General features: G+C 36.6%; 1 protein-coding gene across 8 annotated transcripts in view; it reads left to right on the forward strand.

Moving 5' to 3' along the window:
- The window catches only part of dpr12 (defective proboscis extension response 12), a 105676-nt gene that overhangs the window by 45422 nt on the left and 46659 nt on the right, over nt 1-13595 (forward strand). The window contains exon 2 of one of the 8 annotated variants that reach the window (XM_070213142.1): nt 860-1098. The exons of the other annotated variants lie outside the window; for them this stretch is intronic. The gene's annotated coding sequence lies outside the window, so the exon portion shown is untranslated. The remainder of the gene's footprint in view (nt 1-859; nt 1099-13595) is intronic. 8 annotated transcript variants of the gene reach the window in all.

Below are 13595 nucleotides of genomic sequence, written 5' to 3' on the forward strand. Positions count from 1 at the left end.
AGTGACCCTGATCAAGAATATATATACTTTATGGGGTCGGAAACGCTTCCTTCTAGCTGGTACATACTTTTGCACGAATAAAATATGCCCTTTTACTCCGTAGAGTATTTCTCGTAGTAACGGGTAATAAAGTAATAAATTCAGCTCACCTTGTAAGTACATGTGTAACAGAAATCGCTTTTAAAGTCCTTTAACCATTTTTGGTAAAGGAAAATGTAATAAGAATTTAGTTTTTCAACGCACAATCCTAGATGGGAATATAGAAGTGCACACAAAAAAAAAACTTGGTAAAATCAACTGTTATAATTGTCAAACAGGCCCCAACCAGCAAAATTGTCAATTCTACTAAGTAAATAGTCATTTCACAAATTAACTATTTTAATAGTTACGTAACTATCTTTGTTGGTCAATTTTACCAAGCAAATTTTTTTGTGTGTAGATACATCAGCAGCATACGAAATGGCAGCCATCAGTTAATTTCCCGTTTGGCTGGCTGATTGGCTTAGTAATTGGTGAGTAACAAAGAAGAGAGTTGAAGCGTCGAGAAAGGATACTTTTTGATGGTCCATTTTCCCTCGGCAGCACGTCTGGCCACTCGATGGCATTACAATTTTGGGCAGGAACGAGAGTTGTGCATAATAAGCGCAAATATTTGCACATAATCATCCTTTTTCTTTTGGCCGGCGTCCTCAAACTTGTGCATAATTTTGGTTTCCCTTCTGCAGCAGCACATGAAAATGTTTAAATATTTATGAAATTATGCAAAAGTTTCAACAAGTCATAAATCTCTGTTGATGTTTGACTTTTTATGCAAAATGTATTTCATTTGCATAAAAATGGCTGACAAAATATTTTTCAGGCCGAAATACACGGAAGTGGGGTTGGCAGTAGTGGTAGGAGGAAAGGCCAGCTGAGCAAAGATACACGAAATTCAAACAATAAACACTAACAAATGCCCACAGCCGGCAACGCACACCTGTCCAGTAGACCCAGCTAGCCCCAGCCCAAGGCCGTTTTGCCTTGTTCTGTGTTGCTACACTCAGGGAAAAATTCGGGTTTTTCGATGTCAAATCAAGTACGAACGATATCAAAAGTTAGGTAAGCACGAAATTTCTTGATCAAAGAACAAATATTTAAAATCAATTACGACTAATTCAAGACCGAAAGTAAGAATTTGAGAACAAAGTTCTTGAAATAAGTACGACAAAAGATTGTTTTAAGTATGAAAATTATCAATTTAAGAATGAAAAATTCTTAATGTTATTACTTTTTTACTTAAAATGTTTTACTTAACAACATTATTTTTATACCCTTGCAGAGGGTATTATGATTTCAAACAGAAGTTTGCAACGCAGTGAAGGAGACGTTTGCGACCCCATAAAGTATATATATTCTTGATCAGCATCACTAGACGAGTCGATCTAGCCATGTCCGTCTGTCCGTCTGTCCGTCCGTTTCTACGCAAACTAGTCTCTCAGTTTTCAAGCTATCGGGATAAAACTTTCCCAAAAGTCTTCTTTCTATTGCAGGTAGTATATAAGTCGGAACGAGCCGGATCGGACAACTATATCATATAGCTCTCATAGGAACAATCGGGAAAAAAAATAAAAAAATTATATCTTGGGTGTTTTTGAACCTATAACATCCTACTTTTGGAAATGTCATTTTTTATCTAATTCTGAATTTCGAATAAAATTTTTTCAAAATCGGACGACTATATCATATAGCTGCCATAGGAACGATCGGAAAATTAATGGGAATATAATTGGAAATAAATTATTGCTTCGTTGGTTTTTATTGTATTCTCTTCTACTCTAGGATATAACTCTTTTCAAATATTTTCGAATTTCGATTTTAATTTTATCAAAATCGAACTACTATATCATATAGCTGCCATTGAAACGAACGCAAAATTAATGAGAAATAATAGGAAAATTACCATTTTTGCGATTTGTAAATTAATAGGAATTATCTGCAAGGGTATATAAGCTTCGGCTGGCCGAAGTTAGCTTCCTTTCTTGTTTTAAATTATTTTTACAGGTTTAACATGTTTTTAACGTAATTTATATTAGTAATGATTTAAGTGATAGTTAGGAAAACTCTTAACTCGACCTCGGTTTGAACCCACGACCCCGAACCTAACCAACTCCACCACGCACGCTTCTTAAAACGCGTTGACTAAAGAAGGCACTAGTACTCTCGACGGAAGGACTAGCGTACAAGTTATATTTATTTATATATAAAAAAAAATTGATTAAGGGTTTTATAAACTAAAAAAAAATGCACTTTAAAGATTTTTACCAAAAAAAGAAAATTTCACTGACCTGGCACCTCTAACAGCTGCACCAAGGAAATTCGATATTATCTGGTTAATTTTTATATTCAAGAACGACTAGTTCTTAATTCAAGAACGAATGTTTTAAAAATTTCAAGTACTATTCGGTATTGTTTTAAGAACATTCGTTTTCAAATTATTCGTACTTCATTTTTCTGGGTGTACCGCCCCAGTCTGTCTTTCTGAAGTCCCCGCAGTCGACGCTGTCATAAACATGAAAATTTTCCCAAAATCTTTACCCCGTAATCAATCACGCTTCATTTATTGACACGCTCAAAGGACGGTTCTGGTTACGGTTGCCCAAATGGCCAAAAGTTTTGCCTGCCAAAAATCTGAGCCAGAGAACTCATTTGCGGTCCAAGAGCGCACCTGGGTTGAATTATGTTGGCCAAGGTGCGGGCATCAACACTAATTCGTCAGTGGGGTCGCGTTCGGAATTGATAAATATTGGCGGGCCACTCAACGCTCCAAAACGAGGCATTAAGCCCAGAACTGTCAAACAATTTTTAAGCCGGAAATCCATCGATTCAATTATTGCTATGTTCTTCAAACGGATGGTCAAAGCTTGGCGGATTAGAGGCAGAACCATTTAATTTTCATTTCAAAAATAGTAGATTGACTGACAGAGCATCTAGGAGGTGAAAAGTGCAACAAATTGCAGCATTCGTATGGGATCTAAAATGCTGAATGAAATTAGGACGGATAGCACAGCTGCAGAGGCTGCACGGCTTGTGGGAGCTATCTGGCAATTGGCAAGGGCCAGCTGGCAAGTGGCCAGATCCAGACCCGAAGCCGGAGGCCAGGGCAGACTGGTTCGGGGTCTGATGAAAGCGAAATTACAAAGCCGCACTTAAACTTGGCATAAAATAAAAGCTGCTGTCACATTGCCAGCTGTCACTTGCCGACAGAGGCACAGACAGTTACTCTGTCGCATACAGATGACTATATACACACAATAGTGAGCTGCAGTCCTGCGCAATTAATGGCAGATAGAATGCAGTTGCGAGCTAGGAGTACATCCCCGCCCAGAATTTCAATTATACGTGGTCTTTGAGTTCCGCAGCCTCATAATGTGCCACAACAATAGAGGGCACGGCCAGCACTTTGCCCCCGGCGACTGCAGTCGGCTTTCGGTGGCTCCGCCGCCTATCGATGCCATTACGAATTGTTGTTTTAAGCGGATTACGCAACGTGCGAGGCGTGTGCGAATCAGGATCCGATGGGCTACTTGGGCCTGCGTGACAGCTGACAGTTTGACACGGGCCCGTAGACCGGGAATTCGATTAATTTTTGATGAATCAATGTCAACTAGTGCTGAAAATCTGCGAGCTGTCAGCGGGGCTGCACCGCTGCAAATCCACTCCGGCGGATGGATATGGGCGTAGGAGGCGTTTGAAATGCAGGGGATGGCTCAGTTTACCCCTTTCAGGAGACACGTAATTTCACACACGCACTCGCGCATCGCATATCGGTAACAGTGGGCGGCAGGACGGGGTTAAAATGGGTCCGTGAAATATGACATAACACGGCCGGAGCCTGACAGAAGCACTACGTGCCTTTTCTCGCTGCTCCTTCTGCTGCTTCTGCTCCCTTCTCTTGGTTTCCGGGCAGAAATTGGCATATCAACTCATCTTTTCCTTCGCATCAAATGGAAATGTTTCGCCGCCCCGAGAAAGCGGCGAAAAGTATGTTCGATATTTTTCAATCAAATTTCAGTAAATGTCACGTATACGCAGCGCCGTATATACTTATTAATAATGCCCGAAAGCCCCAAAGCAGCCGCGAAGCGAGAGCACTAAAAGATGAAGCTGCCAGAAGGCAACTCGAGGTGGGGAAGTATCGATGGCACACTCGCATCCACATGTCCTCTGTGTATACGCGTGTAGTGGATGAGGAGCACTGTATTCACATTAAAGTTCATTCTTCAGTCGTTGTCAGCGTCTGTTGCCACATTTATGCCCATTAACCAACTTTGCGCCAGGAATTTTCCACGTCTTTTGACTGCCTCTGCAAAGCTGTTCTGGCTGCTCTGCTGGCTCGCAGCTCCTGCTTAATTTTTGATGAACCCAAAATTGCCGATGACAGTGAACTGTGCGAGTTTCCAGCAAAGGATAAGGGCGTTGGAGAAGGCAGCAGGCATGTCAGTCAAAAATACTTGGACATATTTCGAGAGTTGTTTATGCGCAGGAGCTAAATATTTAACAGCGTCGAGCAATTTCATTAATAAATATTTTAGTCGGCCCTGAATAATATCTTCGAACGCAATTTACGCGGGTGGGTTAGCAGGAGCTGATGATTTAGGCTCTCTTCCACCGCCACTGAGGCACGAAATTAAAGTATATTTTATCGAAATTGGGCAAATATCTGATAAATTAGTCCAGCTCAGCTTTATTATGCAAGTCTTGGGAAACGAGCAACGCATTTCGAGTGCCCAACCTTCAGCTTCTCCGAGGTAAATAAATTCTGGGCACGCTGCTCTGGGATGGGGAAATGAAGCCAGATTGTGGACTCTTTTCGCCTCCCCGGTGGCACGTCAGCACCTTTCCATTTATTTATAGTGGTGGGCGTGGCCGGCTCCTTTGTTACGGTGCCCGTTTATGCGTGTTTAGCTCGTAAATAACAACGCCGAAGACACATGCCACTTTATGTCAATTATTTTGACAGCTAACAAGAGCAAATGTGCACCAGGTCGACGTTATTATAACACATATGTGAACCGAGTCTAATGACCTGTTTAGTGGAGTTAGAAAAACATCGATAGTGGCCACCATCGATAGTATTGGTTATCGATAGATACTATTAAAATCTATCTTGTACACTCACTTTACCTGAGTAAAGGGGTATCTGATAGTCGAGGTAATTCTGTAGAACTTGTAAGCCGCCTAACTTTTAATGTTCCCGTTAGACTAACACGTAATTATTATCCTCTTAATATCGTGGTACATCAAATTTTAGTCTGCACGAGCCTTTCACTCCTAATTGCTTCTTTATTTTTATAATGTGTCCCGTCTTTATTTTTCCTCGCGAACTCGCATTCTTGCCCAAATTGATAAAAGGGTCCCGCGCGTAACAAGCACGTGATTGGTGTCGTTGGGCCACTTGGTTGTACTGCTCGTAGTGCATCAACGTCCATCATATATAATATTTATGCGTCTCTAAATTTTGTTAAAGTAGGTCGAAAAGTATTGACGAAATAAAGGCAAATGTTGGAACGAATTTTTTGTGCGTGATTTGGAGAATCATGTTGAACTGTGAGTGTCAACCGCTGTTCATTATACCCTTGCAGAGGGTATAATGATTTCAGTCAGAAGTTTACAACGCAGTGAAGGAGACGTGTCCGACCCCATATATATATTCTTGATCAGCATCACCAGACGAGTCGATCTAGCTATGTCCGTCTGTCCGTCCGTCTGTCTGTCTGTCCGTGTCTACGCAAACTAGTCTCTCAGAGTTCAAGCTATCGGCTTGAAACTTTACCAAAAGTCTTCTTTCTATTGCAGGTAGTATATAAGTCGGAATCGACCGGATCGGACGACTATCACTATGGACGGCAGTCCATGTAGTGACGAAGCGCACCAGGAGAGTGTGCGAGGGCGACTACACCCAAAAAAAAATGATCATAGAAACTAAACTATTTCTACATTAAAAGTAAACTATTGAGTGTCAAAAATTTCTCGATACTCTGAGTATTAAGCTAATGGACTTCGAAAGTATAAAAATGAAATTTTCGAAGTTGTCAAGTTTAAACTAACGAGTATACAGTTTATACTCACTCAGTGTACTGAAATTTAGGCTGCTAGTTTATTTTGTATACTATTTAGTATAATGCCAGTATAAATATTATACCCGTATTAAAGAGACAAAATTCAAAAAATGTTGTTTTGTACTTTCATATATTATTAAAAATATTTTTTACATTTTTATAAATTGCTAAAGGTAATTTTTAATTTAACAAATAAACATAATTACAATACATGTACAAAATATGTACGTATGTATGCATATTTGGGCAAATGCAGCCGGTTTACCGCTTGTGTCGCTGATCATCTCCAGAGTGGTCGCCGTCCAGATGAATACCGAAGCTTGGTCGAGGACGCTGATATTGAAGTTAACATTGCGCTGGCCGCGGTCAGAAAAAATGCAAGCCAATTGCAAGATCCTTAGTTTCCCGGCATCTGGAGCGCAATTCAAGGTGGTGTCAGTAAAAAGAAAAGAATATACTCATTAGTTATGCACTAAGACACAATTTAAATGTACTTAAATTTCAAATAAGCCCAAAAAAGGCAAATATTAAACTTTTCACAAGAAATTTTCACAAACAAACCTTAAACAGACCGCAGCGTCGTTTACAAAATACATTAATGTCAAACCATTAAAATACTAACGCGTCGAATAAGATTAAAAAGCGGTAACACTTTTTCTGTTCGAAATGTCCAGGTTCCAAACCAGAGCATCCTGGCCTCACACCAGGAACAAAAATAGAAAATTCGGTATAGAAATTAAACTCAGGGCATAAACTTAACACTATTTAGTCTTAACTTAACACTATTGAGTCTGCTCCCTACATTATTTAGTTTTGAATTAATACTGACAGTTTAACACTAGCTGTAGTATACTTTTAATACAACGCTCATTAACTGTAAACTTTCGGATTTTTTTTGGGTGTACTATTATATAGCCGCAAAATTGAAAATCTGCTGTGATAGTCCGATCGTAATGAGTAATACACCAATCGAATGGTATTGCAAAAACTTAAAGGATTGCATACCAAGACTTTAAGAAAATCAATTGGCTTGGGAGAGAGAGCGGTGAAAGTGAAAAAGTGAAAATTTCGAAATTCGGAGCTGTTGGGGCCGGTGGGGATAAATGCCCCCTCGCAATGTTTTAGTTGTGTTCTTATTGAAAATACCCGTCGAATGAGGGGTCATATGATAAAATCCGACGCTCCGTTCAAAAGTTATAGCCGAAATAAGATTTTCTTCGTCTTCCCAAAATGAAAATTTAATTCTGTTTGTCTGCTTGTCAGTTTGTCAGTTTGTCCAAAATATGTTTTTTAAGTTCTGAAAATTTGATATGACGTTCATCACATCGATATAAAAAACTTTTGTTCTACCACTTTGGGAAAAACCCGCTAGTTTAGCGGGAAAACAGCTATAAATAGCTAAAATTCGGAAAGCCGTAACTATACTACTAAAGCTACAGACTTGTGCTGCATCTCGTTTGAAAGATATTTTTAAGTTTTATAAACGCCTTCTATATGCAATTTGTGTAAATGTAATAGTTAAAAAGATATGAACAAAAGAAAATTTGTTTAAACTTTTTTTTTAGCTTTTTTTAAATTTTCTCAAAAACGGCTCTAACGATTTTCCTTACAACTTTTACCTGTATAGCCCTTGAGATTCCTTAAATTTTGGTATATATCATGTTACTGTAAAAAATCACATTTAAAAGTTATTTAGAAACGACAATAGCCACCTTTGCCAGCTCAGAACAACTAACGCTTCCTGAGTGTTGAATTTTGTGCGTGGGTATCCAAACTGTATATTAGGGTCATGAAATCAGTTAATTTGCATTAAACAGTTCCATATACGAATCTTTTGTTCTACGACTTTTAGAAAAACCCTCTACTTTAGCGGGAAAAAAGCTAAAAATAGCTAAATTTCGTTAGTTTGTAAGTTCTACACTACTAAAGGTACAGACATGTGCTATACCTCGTTTAAAAGGTATTTTGAAATACTTAAACGCCTTTTTAACTTAATTTGTTTTAATACAATGGCTTACAAATTATGATTGACCAATTTAAATTTAAATAGACTTTCCACTATTTTCTCATTCGGCAATAGAAATGCAGGGAAAAAGGCTGGAATAGTTTGCTAGGGCGGGCCGAATGAGAAAATATTACAAAGTCTATTTAATGACGAGTGTAATAATTTTTCGTCACAAATGTTGATATCAGAACTTTTGTATGTTGAAGGTGCGATCGTCACTAGTTTTTTACCTCGTTAAGAGGTGTTTTTATTTGATCACTATGGACGGCAGTCCATGTAGTGACGAAGCGCACCAGGAGAGTGTGCGAAGGCGACTACTATTATATAGCCGCAAAATTGAAAATCTGCTGTGATAGTCCGATCGTAATGAGTAATACACCAATCAAAAGGTATTGCAATAACTTAAAGGATTGCATACCAAGACTTTAAGAAAATCAATTGGCTTGGGAGAGAGAGCGGTGAAAGTGAAAAAATGAAAATTTCGAAATTTGGAGCTGTTGGGGCCGGTGGGGATAAATGCCCCCTCGCAATGTTTTAGTTGTATTCCTTTTGAAAATACCCGTCGAATGAGGGGTCATTTGTCAAAATCCGACGCTTCGTTCAAAAGTTATGGCCAAAATAAGATTTCCTTCTTCTTCCCAAAATGAAAATTTAATTCTGTTTGTCAGTTTGTCAGTTTGTCCAAAACATGTTTTTTAAGTTTTGAAAACTTGATATGACGTTCATCACATCGATATAAAAAACTTTTGTTCCACCACTTTTGGAAAAACTCGCTAGTTTAGCGGGAAAACAGCTATAAATAGCTAAAATTCGGAAAGCCGTAACTTCTATACTACTAAAGCTACAGACTTGTGCTGCATCTTGTTTGAAAGGTATTTTAAAAAGCTATAAAATTTGTGTAAATGTAATAATTAAAAAGATATGAACAAAAGACAATTTTTTAAAACTTTTTTTTTAGCTTTTTTTTATTTTTCTCAAAAACGGCTCTAACGATTTTCTTGAAAACTTCTTGAAAAGTCACGTTTAAAAGTTATTTTAATACGAAAATAGCCACTTTTGCCAGCTCGAACAACTAAAACTTCCTGAGTATTGAATTTTGTGTGAGGGTATCCGAACTGTATTTTAGGGTCATGGAATCAGTAAATTTGCACTTAAGAGTTCCATATAGGAATCTTTTGTTCTACGACTTTTGGAAAAAGCCGCTACTTTAGCGGGAAAAAAGCTAAAAATGGCTAAATTTCGTTAGTTTGTAAGTTCTACACCAGTGCTGCCATCACTCAGCTTGAAAAACAGGACAGATAAGCCACAAAAAACAGGAAAAAAAAGGACAAAAAATGTAAGAAAAGGACAAAAAAAGGACAAAAGTAAATGTGCCTACATTTTTCTGTTTTTACCAATGGGTTAAATATTTACTTAATATAAATGGATTTTAAATAAAATTTAATTATGTAATGATCTACTGCGCCCGACTCACAACCTTCTTTGTTTGATCATTTTACCATGGTAAATTTTAGTGCGTATATGTAATAATCTAAAATTATTATAATAATTTATGCATTTTAAGTAACTATATTCGTATTACAAAAAAATTAAATATCTGCGTCAAACCCGAAAAAGAGTCGTTCAAATCTGAATTTTTTTTCTGACAAAAAAAGGAGAGAGTAAAAATTAAGAAATTTTAACAGTGCTTTCCTCTTTATTTTGCTACAGAAAAAAATCGTACTATAAAGAAAATCCTTCGACTGCTTTACGTCTCTTTGATAATTTGTAAAAAGAATTATTTTTTAAGTGCCGAACTGTAAGAATGATGGTTAAAAAAGGCATTTTAGCAAATAAAAACAGGTTTATACACTTTTGACTAGCAAAAATAACACTCAAAACCTTTTTTTTGAAAAAAGGATAGATTTCCGGATAGGGGATGTTTGAAATTTTTTCCGGATAAAGCCGTTAAAAAAAGGACAGATCTGTCCGGAAAGAGGACAAAATGGCAGCACTGTTCTACACTACTAAAGGTACAGACATGTGCCATACCTCGTTTAAAAGGTATTTTGAAATACTTTTTAACTTAATTTGTTTAAATACAATGGCTTTCAAATTATGATTGACCAATTTAAATTTAAATGTATATATTAGCTCCTATGAGAGCAAATGTAAACAAACAAAAACTTCTGATATCAAATAAAAACACCTCTTAACGAGGTAAAAAACTAGTGACGATCGCACCTTCAACATACAAAAGTTCTGATATCAACATTTGTGACGAAAAATTATTACACTCGTCATTAAATAGACTTTCTAATATTTTTTTATTCGGCACGCTGCAATAGAAAATGCCTGTGAAGGGAAAAAGGCTGGAATAGTCTGCTAGGGCGGGCCGAATGAGAAAAGATTAGAAAGTCTATTTAATGACGAGTGTAATAATTTTTCGTCACAAATGTTGATATCAGAACTTTTGTATGTTGAAGGTGCGATCGTCACTAGTTTTTTACCTCGTTAAGAGGTGTTTTTATTTCATATCTTATAGCTCCAATAGAATGGATAGAAAAAAAAACGTTAAAAAAAGTCTAGCTTCGGTGTTTTTTAAAATATTACCTTCTACTCTTGGGATTATTATTTTTGAAATATTTCTGAATTTGGAACACAATTTTAAAAAAATCGGATCACTATATCATATAGCTGGCATAGGAACTGTCGGAAAATTAAATAGAAATTAATAGGAAAAAAATATATATCTTTGTTGATTTTTATTACATTCTCTTCTTCACTGGGATATAGCATTTCTTTAACATTTTAAAATTTCGAATAAAATGTAACAAAACTCGGACTTCTATATTATATAGCTCCCATAAACTCCCATAGGAAGGATCAAAAAAATAATGATCTGCAAGGGTATATAAGCTTCGGCTGGCCGAAACTATAGCTTCCTTTCTTGTTATTGTGTGTAAGTGGCGCATCTAGGATTTTGTTGTGGGGGGTAATATCAAAACAATTTTTTGTTGCATACTCGAGTGGGGGGTTATATATCACCCATATCAGTGTGTCTTCTAACGATGTTTTTGGCTTTCAATGGTGGTCACTATTGAAATGTATGCTTGTATAATAAAAACAAGAAAGGAAGCTAGCTTCGGCCAGCCTTAGCTTATATACCCTTGCAGATCATTCCTATTAATTTAAAAATCGCAAAAATGTTAAATTTCCTATTATTTTAACATTATTTTTTCTGTCCTTCCCTATTGCAGCTATAGTCGTAGGATTTTGGTTAAATTTAATTCGAAATTCGCAAATATTAAAAAAACAGTAGAAGAGAATACAATAAGAACCAACGGAGCTATAATTTGTTTCCATTTAATTTCCCATTAATTTTCCAATCGTTCCTATGGCAGCTATATGAAAAAAGTTTTTTCTGTACTTAAAATGCATTATAGTTAATAAGCATTTATAATAAAATTACATTTAAATTTTTTTTTTTTTAAATCGCTATTGATTCAAGAAATTCGCCTGTAATTTTCATCCAACGGCGATTCGCCATTAATTATGGGAAATCATTTTTTTGAATTTACGGTTTCGCATTTGTAAAGATCATTACCAATTTTTCTGCATTTTACGGCAAAAACCCCTAAAATTAAGAAAAAGTTTCTTGAAAATAAAAAAATAAAAGAATTTTTTCTAATAACCTTTTTTTTTATTTTTGTCCGACTGATTTTTTTTTTATTAATTTTGCATTTAGGATTGTCAACTAAGAGGAACCCTTTCTTGTTTTAATGACAATCATATCGTGAAAATAGGGTGAATTTTTATTTATTTAATTTAAATTCAAATTTATAATAAATTTTTAGTAACTACAATCCATTTTAAGTACAGAAAAAACTTTTTGTAAACATATAAAAGACTTAAGGAAAAATTCTTACCTTGACCCGAACTCGAACCCGCGACCGTTCACACCATAGAGAGACATCTTAACCACTCGGCCACGCGTGCTTCTTGCAATGCAATGGCTTAAGATGCCTGAAGTATTAACGGTCGTATTATTGGTATACCCATTACAAATACTTTAATTAAATCTTGTTAACAACAGTTTGAACAATTCAGTGAATGGAAAACCAAAACTAAAGAAATTTTATACATAAAAAAACAATAACTATTAAAAAAAAATGTAGACTCGTCCCTGCGTGAAGTCGGACCGCGGTTTCCACGGCGACTTTTTTATAAATATTTAGTGTCCGGACGCCTCTAACACTTAAGGCCACCATACTAGAATACTAAAAAATTACACAACTTTCCTGAAAAATAGGTATTTATTTACCTAGAATCAAAGGCGATTTCGCCATTAAGTTAATGGCATTAACTCAAGAAAAAGGTCCGGAAAATATCGCCTTTAATCAAAGAAATTATCGCCATTAATCAAAAAAAACAAGAGAGAACGCTATAGTCGGGTTGGTGTCCCGACTATCTAATACCCGTCACTCAGCTAAAGGGAGTGCGAACGCTGTGTCGGGTTGGTGTCCCGACTAATAATCGTAACTCAGCTAAAGGGAGTGCGAGGGAGATAGATATATGTTGACAATTTAAAAAGCGTATAACTTTTTAATGAATGGTCCGATTTGAAAAATGTCTTCTACATTTCGATAGGTATAAATATACACAACAAAATTGCATTTATACTTCTCGGAAATCTTTAAAGATGTGGGCGCAGGACCCATTTTAAAATCGTTAGTGGGCATTTGTGGGCGTTAGAGGGGGCGTGGCGCTCGGCTAAAATAAACTTGCGCTGCGTAGGAAGCCAAAGAATATGTGTGGGAAATCTCAACCTTCTAGCTTTTGTAGTTTCTGAGATCTCAGCGTTCATACAGACGGACAGACGGACAGACGGACAGACGGACAGACGGACAGACAGACAGACGGACAGACGGACATGGCTAGATCGACTCGGCTAGTTACCCTGATCAAGAATATATATACTTTATGGGGTCGGAAACGCTTCCTTCTAGCTGTTACATACTTTTGCACGAATCTAGTATACCCTTTTACTCTACGAGTAACGGGTATAAAAATTAACTAATCTTCATCTTATTCATTTTTTAAAAAAATTAATGGCAAATTGCTGTAAACTTAAGAAAATTTTTCTTGATTATAGAAAAATTCAAATTCAAAGGCGATTTAAAATCACGGGCGATTTTCTAAAATTAAGGGCGATTTTTTTTCTGAGTGTACATGTCACACGCGACAGTTTTTTCTGTCATTTTTAAGAGCCACTTAAAAAACACCCAAAAAATTACTTTTTTTTGTCCATATAACAGGTGTGGTCCTGGAAAGTTCTCCTAGACTACTCAAACTACTTAGCTTATTTGGGGATCCTTCTAACTAGAATCAAATATCAGTGCAAAATCATATAGAAAAGAATTGCTCATATATTGATTGTGGGCCCAAACCATCGACGTTTCTGCAGAATAATGGGTTTCTGATAGTCGAGACTTCCTTCTTGTTTGAATAAT

The sequence above is a fragment of the Drosophila takahashii genome, chromosome 2R (assembly GCF_030179915.1).
Source record: "Drosophila takahashii strain IR98-3 E-12201 chromosome 2R, DtakHiC1v2, whole genome shotgun sequence".
In the NCBI taxonomy this organism is placed as follows: Eukaryota; Metazoa; Arthropoda; class Insecta; order Diptera; family Drosophilidae; genus Drosophila; species Drosophila takahashii.